Source organism: Corythoichthys intestinalis, chromosome 4 (genome assembly GCF_030265065.1).
Source record: "Corythoichthys intestinalis isolate RoL2023-P3 chromosome 4, ASM3026506v1, whole genome shotgun sequence".
Taxonomy (NCBI): Eukaryota; Metazoa; Chordata; class Actinopteri; order Syngnathiformes; family Syngnathidae; genus Corythoichthys; species Corythoichthys intestinalis.
In genome coordinates, this window is record NC_080398.1 from 48,978,422 (window position 1) to 48,986,484 (window position 8,063).

Below are 8,063 nucleotides of genomic sequence, written 5' to 3' on the forward strand. Positions count from 1 at the left end.
CACCGGGTGACTAGTGATGAAGAGACTAGACAACTAGATATTAACATTGGAAAATAGAAATAAAGTAAGACAAGTGGTAGGTAGAGTAAGAAAAGGAGATAGAACTCAGCGGCTGTACTGCCCCCAGCATTATAGCTTCTAGTGCAGCTTAAACTAAACTGTGAGTCTACTCCGACTTCAACTAGCCTAACCATAAGCTTTGTCGAATAGGAACGTTTTTAATCTAATCTTAAATGTGCAGACTGTCTCGGCTTCTTTAATACTAGCTGGAAGCTGATTCCATAAAACGGGGGCTTGGTGGCTAAAGGCTCTAGCTCCGACAGTACTTTTATAAACCCTGGGAACTACCAGTAGACCTGCATTCTGAGATCGGAGTGTTCTGTTGGGGCGGTATGGAACGAGAGCATCGGTGAGATAAGATGGCCCCAACCCATTAATGGTCTTAAATGTAAGAAGGAGTATTTTAAATTTAATTCTAAACTCGACTGGAAGCCAGTGAAGTGCCTGGAGCACAGGGGTGATGTGCTCTCTTCTATTGGTTCCTGTTAAAAGTCTTGCTGCTGCGTTTTGGACTAGCTGAAGACCTTTTAGAGAGTTTTTAGGACAAGCTGCAAGTAGGGAGTTACAGTAATCCAATCTCGATGTAACGAACGCGTGAATTAATTTTTCTGCATCGCTTTTAGATAAAATATTTCTAATTTTGGCAATGTTGCGCAGGTGAAAGAAAGCCGTTCTACAGGTTTGTTTAATGTGTGCTTTAAACGATAAGTCAGGGTCAAATAAAACTCCTAGGTTTTTAACTGTGGCGCTGGAGGCTACACTTACATTGTCCAGAGTGACTATCTGGGCAGATAAAGAGTCTCTAGCACTTTTCGGGCCTATTATAAGGACTTCTGTCTTTTCAGGGTTAAGTAGAAGATAGTTAGTGCTCATCCAGGTATTTATATCTCGGACGCAGGCGCTTAGTTTTTCTACTTGCCTGACCTGCTCAGGTTTAATTGATAAATACAGTTGTGTGTCGTCAGCGTAACAGTGAAAGTTAATGCTATGTTTTCTGATGATATTACCTAGAGGAAGCATATACAGCGTAAACAAGATGGGCCCGAGGACAGATCCTTGCGGCACACCATAACTAACTCTAGAGTACGATGATGATTGCTGGTTTACATTGACAAACTGGTACCTATTAGATAAATATGATTTAAACCAGCATAGGGCTGCTCCTCTAATGCCTATGTCACATTCTAATCTCTGCAATAAGATATTATGGTCGATTGTGTCAAAGGCTGCGCTCAGGTCCAGCAGAACCAGGATTGAGACTAATCCAACGTCAGCGGCAAGTAACAAGTCATTAGTTACTTTAACTAATGAGGTTTCAGTGCTATGATGAGCTCGAAAGCCAGACTGGAACTGTTCAAATAAACTATTGTCCTGAAGGTGCTGACAGAGCTGTTTAATTACCACTCTTTCAAGGACTTTGGAGAGAAATGGTAAGTTAGAAATAGGTCTATAATTGGCCAAAATATCAGGATCAAGAGTAGGTTTTTTCAAGAGCGGTTTAATAACTGCATATTTAAAGGACTGCGGCACGTAGCCAGTAACTAATGAGGTATTTATTATATTTAAGATAGTGTCAATAGTTAGAGGCAGGGTCTCTTTAAAAAGTTTGGTTGGGATTGGGTCGAGGAGGCACGTTGATGGTTTGGAGGACATTATAATTGAAATTACATCAATTTGGTCTACAGTGGTAAAGTTATTTAATGTTTTAGAGGGTTTTATAGGAGATTCCGAATTCTTTGTCTGCACTTTATCAGACCTAATAACTGGAAGTGATTCATTTATTTTATTTCTAATAGTTGCGATTTTATTGTTAAAAAATTTTAGGAAGTCATCACAGCTAAGGGTATAAGGTTCTATTGAGGTGTGACTGTTTGTCAGCCTTGCTACAGTGCTGAACAGAAACCTAGGATTATTTTTGTTTTCCTCTATTAAGGATGAGTAATATCTGGTTTTAGCCGTACGCAAGGCCTGCTTATATGTCACTAAGCTGTGTTTCCAGGCAGAGAGGGTGTGTTCTGTGTTGGAACGGCGCCAAAGTCTTTCTAATTTACGTGTCGATTGTTTAAGAGAGCGTGTTTCAGCATTATACCAGGGAGAGGCTCGTCTCGGCTTGACAAACTTTAATTTGGAGGGAGCGACGACATCGAGGGTGGTACGAAACGTAAACAGAACACGATCAACAAACTCGTCATTAACAGCAAGGCCGGGGATCATTCCTTCATAATTAGATGACATGGAGGCAAATATAGGCTGAATTATCTGTTTATACTCTGAAACAGAGTGATCACCTAATGTCCTTTTCATCTGAGTTCTAGTCACTAGTGGCGGATTATCTTGAAGCACAAACTGAAAGGTAATTAGAAAATGATCAGACAGTACGGGGTTGTGGGGATGGACACTAAGATCACTAATCTCCATACCGTATGTTAAAATCAAGTCCAGGGTGTGCTTGTGACTATGAGTTGGTTTATTTACATTTTGAATGAAGCCAGTCCCATCTAGTAGGTCATTAAAGGCCTTACCAAGGGAGTCACCTTCATCGTCAACATGTATATTAAAATCCCCTACAATTATAATTCTATCCCAGCTTAGCAAAGTGCTAGATAAAAAGTCAGAGAAATCTAACAAAAACTGTGAGTAGGGACCAGGGGGACGGTAAACCACTATGAAAAGAATTGGTTTTTGGTTCTTCCAGTTAGCGTCTATAATTGATAGTGCTAGACTTTCAAAGGAGTTATAAATGTAATTAGCTTTACTTTTTGGGCTCATACCTAAACACCGCGCAACCGCTTTTGTTTCAACCCAGCCATAAAACGAAGGTAATCATTGATATTCAAAATGTCTATCATTTTTTAGCTTAAAATCATTCATTGATGTCTAATATTTAGTTAAAAAACGACTTTATAAAATTATTCTCTTGCATATTTTAAACTTTTAAACAAATTACAGTATGTCACAATGAAAAAATAGTGTCTGTAAATAGGTCACGGATATCTACTTCATAACTATCGCTTACATGTATGGTTTTTTTGTTTGTTTGTTTGTTTGTTTGTTTTTGTTACTGTCGCATTTTACCGGTTATTTTAGATGAGAAATAATTGATGAAAACTAAGAAAAATTGAAAAAACGTTTAAAAGAGTAAATATTTGAAAAAGAAAATCTCGACCACTCCTTGATGTCTGTGATTTCTGCATTGCGACTCTTGTTATATTACCGTGTTTCACCCATAAAACCCCCCAAAAGTCCAGCTGTGGCCATTTCACTGCTGTGTCTTGACATTCAGTGAGAATGTGAGAATTCGGTGAGTTTTTGGATCGAAACAAACTAAGTACGCGATGATATCTCATTAAAGTCATGGTGTCTTTAATTATGTTCACTCATGCTCTCCGAGTTAGGGTTTACCGGTTTAAACTTTTTTTTTTAAGTGCTCTCTTGTTCAAATTTTTCTTTCACCAGAAAATAGAGATTTTAAGCTTTCCACTGATGTATCACACATGCATACCGGACCATTTTGAAATTGGCCAAATTGGGGGTCTCAGAGCGGAAGTTCAAGTCACCTGAGTGTTTTCCAAAGTGAGCCAGACTTGTGTAGCATAGGCTTACTAAAGGGAAGCTAAATTCTTTTGTTAAATCTCGCAAGCACCACACTACATTTTAGTCAAATACATGTATTCCTGGGGTTGGGAAAGAGTTCCGTTCTTACGCTGGCGACGTAAGCCGAATTTCCGCTTAAATCAGAATTTTTTAAGTACGCCTAAATACCCCTTAAATATTAAAATAACTATTCAAAAACATGTATTCTACATCATTGTACAGTCCTTGCTAAGATGTTGGAGCTAAATCCTAGCTAGACAGCAAGCTAAACTGTACCCCCCCCCCTCTTTCTCACTCAACTGTGTGAACAAATGCGCTCTTCATTGTGCGTGCTTGTGCGATCTTCTTAGACTAGGTTCATGCTGCAGGTCTTAATGAATGAATCCGATTTTTTTGTGTTTTTCAGACTACAGTAAGGCATTAACTTGACGGTCTGAATGGGACAAGTCGCATAGAAGTGGACCATTTCAAATCTGATCTGAGTCACTTTAGTATGTGGTTTAAATCTGATCTGGGCTACATTTTTCAAGAATGTGGCAGACAGTCTGAACTGTCAAGTCTCCCGAATCGGAATACATGCAGCAATTATGTCAGCAAAGAAAGAGAGAGAGAGTGTGCTAAGGTAGCGGTGCAGCTGTGCGTTAGCACGTAGCTTGCCTTGAACATGGCTTTTGGGGAAGGGTCAGGCTTGACAAGTCATAAAAAAATGGGTTGAGGATAAGCCTGAGAATGCTCGGTTTTCTCTCTGCTCCATATGAGCAATATTTCAAGATTGCTTACACGGCCGAGAGTCAGGGCAAACTGTCCGTATGTGTGTGTGTGTGTGTCATGCACGGGCAGTGCGTGCATGCTATCAATCCATATAAACTTTGAATATAAGACTGAACGGGGATTATATATGCCTGTTATTTGTGTCCTCTTTTTGGAAATCAAAATATGATCATGTTTGAATGACGCTGGGCCAGCATGTGTGGTCATTTGTTTTGATGCTCCTGCGCATGTGGGTCAGTTTCCTCAGTGCATCTTGGACTGCGAATTAGTGCGTATAAAAAAAGAAATATGTATTTATATTTTTTGTTTGTGTTTAGATTTAGCATTGGAAAGATTATACTAGTAAATAGAAAAATATAATACATGTTTTTTCACTTTTTTTCCCAAAGAATAATTAAATACTTTTATGTATATACATACTAGTATATACAATAACATTATATATATATATATATATATATTTTTTTTTTAAATAAATGTTTTCAAGCACTTCAAATGTAATAATTATGATAAGCTTTAAACATGTTATTGTCCCACCAAATTATTTTTAAACAAGAATAAAGCAGAAAAATGCTTGGCTTTATTAAATGCTTCATTGAGTGAGTCCACTCAAATCCATCATTTACACACAACAGGTTGCCACAGCAACTGTATAACAAGTTAAATGATGATTGACACATGCAGCGTTTTGAAGCTCGCTTCTCTGGCTACATCAAAAATCAATGTCAATCATTGTTAACTTTAATGAGCAACTCCAGTGCACTCACTGCCTCACCAACAAAGACTACTATTCGGCTCGGGACAGCTCATCTGATTTTTTTTTTTTTTAATTGAAAAAAAAAAAAAAAATCCGCGATGGACTGAGGAAGCAAATTTTGAAGCGTGAAGTAGCGAGGGATGTACATTTGATCAGGCATATAAAGGTTTTTTATATCCACGGTATAAAAATACAATGACAGTGGCAAATGTTTTTTTAACACGTTTGGTCAAAATACAGTTTATGTACATTCCAATAAATATCACATAAACCTTTCAAATCGCTAAATTTCAACTATTTGGAGGTTAAAAAAAGTCCCTCAATAAAAAATGATAAATTCACCAGGCAATTGGATTTGTTCTTTCTAGCTGTTTTTGCTGTAGTTAAATATTAAATATGGCAGACCGAATTTTTTGCCTATCAGTGTCATGTGAGTGGGTGTTGCCTCCGGTTTTCAATAGAATTATCTATTAAAATAATGTTTAATAATAGCAATACAAAACCATTAAAAATAACGTTTTCCTGCTGTGGTGGAGTCTGGCCTCATAGGGGCAGTGTGGCGCACACATTACAAAAATCACGGTTTAATTATATCAATACAACAAATTTTCACATATTAGGAGGACTATAAACTTTGAAGTAGTGTTGTATCACCTGTCTTTATGATTTACTACAGTGTTTGTCTATAAATTCATTATTCTATGGTGAACCCCGCCATACGCTCTACTGCTAGCAATTTTTTTTCCTTTTTAATTTATGTATTTATTCTACAGTAACTCAAGATCAGTCAAGATAAGGATCAGTTTTCCATTAGGTGTTAGAATGAGGTTGGTGATGTTTACTTTACAAAATGTGCTTTTTTCCCCCTTTTTTTTTCTCAAGCTTAACTTTTCAGTTTTCTGTCAATTTCAACATTTACATGTTTATAAAAAAGACAAATGACATACTGGAAATAACATAGAACTTGTTTAACAGATTCAACACAAAATTAAAGTGAGATTCAAATCAAAATGCCATTGTGGTAAAAGATTTAACATAACAAACAATGTAATCAATTGTGATATCTGCGATTTTGTGATATCACTTGTCTAACATTAACAAATTAGCAACATCTAATTACATTTCTATTTCAATGTGCTGGGATTGTTCTTTTTGCTTGCGGTAGAGGAATATGGCAAGGACACCTGTGACAATGTAGAGCAGGGTGAAAGTGACGGTGATGGCAATGTCCATTTCGCTGAGTTCTTGTGCCAACATCATTTTGTATGGATGCATTTGATGATCGTTGTAAAGAATTATTCGCAAACTTCTTTCAGAAAGCCTGAGAGCCTGGACACGTTTAAATGACGAAAGGCGTGGAGACTGTTGAACTGAAGCTGTTACCGCTGCCACATTTTCTGGAGTTCTGGCGGTGCGAGGCCGGCCAGTTGATTTTTGTTTCAATGCAGATCCAGTGGCTCTGAAGATAGTAACCCATAACAAGATCCTACTCCGAGCTGGTATGGGATCATGTATACCTCGACTGAAGTGCAAAGGGAACGCTCATTGTGTTGCAGTTATGGATTCGTTTGTTTTGATAAACGTTTCCACAATGAAAGCGCGATGCTCACCAGTCCAACTCATGGCATCAACTGAAAAAGAAACAAAAAACAATGGCATTATAAAGAAACAAAATCAAATGCCGTTATTTGACCTCATTACAAGTTTAAATGTTTTCAATCAGTAATGTTTACTCTTTAAATGAAGACATACAATTGATATCAGCATTTTTTTTTCATTACAAGTGTAAAAGAAAGATAAAAATGGAAAACACAAAACTACTGACATCAATAAGATGTTTTTTTTTTTTTTGCATTAATACAAGTGTAAAATTTATCAGTCAGCAATGCCTAGACTGTTAAAAGAAAAAAAAAGAAAGAAAACGGAAGACTGCACTATTTAGCTCATTTGGAAACATGATCAATACACAAGCCCACAATTCAAATGATTAAAATAAAGAGTTAGGGTTTCTTACCTGCTTAACTTTAGGAAGGAAGATGCACACCAACTACAGCAACACTTGACTGCTTCGACGGCATGTGTTGTAATATATCATCATCATCATGGCAAAAAAAAAAAAACAACAACTTAGGCCTATATGGGAACGAGAAGATCAAAGCATCAAGAAGGTAAAGGGACCCTTGCTCGTGACGTCACGCTCTTTGACACGCCTCCGCCGCCATGACAGGTAGCAAAATATGGCATCCTGTACGCAAAGCATATAGACAAGTCCTGATTGAAACATGGGTGGTGCCATCTTGGATAATTTCTGCTCCGAGCTTCCGGTTTAGAAAGAACAAAATGAATTGCAATTGAAGTAAGCAGTGTGTTGACAAAGTTAAATCTGCAAAATCAAACCAGATGAACCCACGGAATCTCCAATAATGGAGTCAGCACGACGTAGATGACACCCCGAGACTTCCTGTGCTGTGTGCTCCTGGAAGCGCCTATAAATATAACCAGCTGCAGACAAAAGTTAGGGATGGGATTTAAACCTAAGGATATTGCTAAAAGATTGTATGATTGTTCTTATCACTTTGTTGATCATTCGTGGACAAAATTATAACAACCTGTCAGCCTATGTTGACGTGAGTTGTAGAATGATACGCCGGCCACTTGAGTGAACAAAATGAGGTGAAATTACAAATCATTTTTGCCGAATGCAGATGGGCTGAAACGGATTTTATTGTTAGCAGGAAATACTACAAGGTATGTACATATAAACAAAAATAGTGTGTCATTCTTTTTTATTGCAGATATTGATCACAATAAAACATTTGGACAACATGATTCCATTTCTTGTTTTATTTAAAACGATTGGTGCATGTGCAAAACAGGTCAA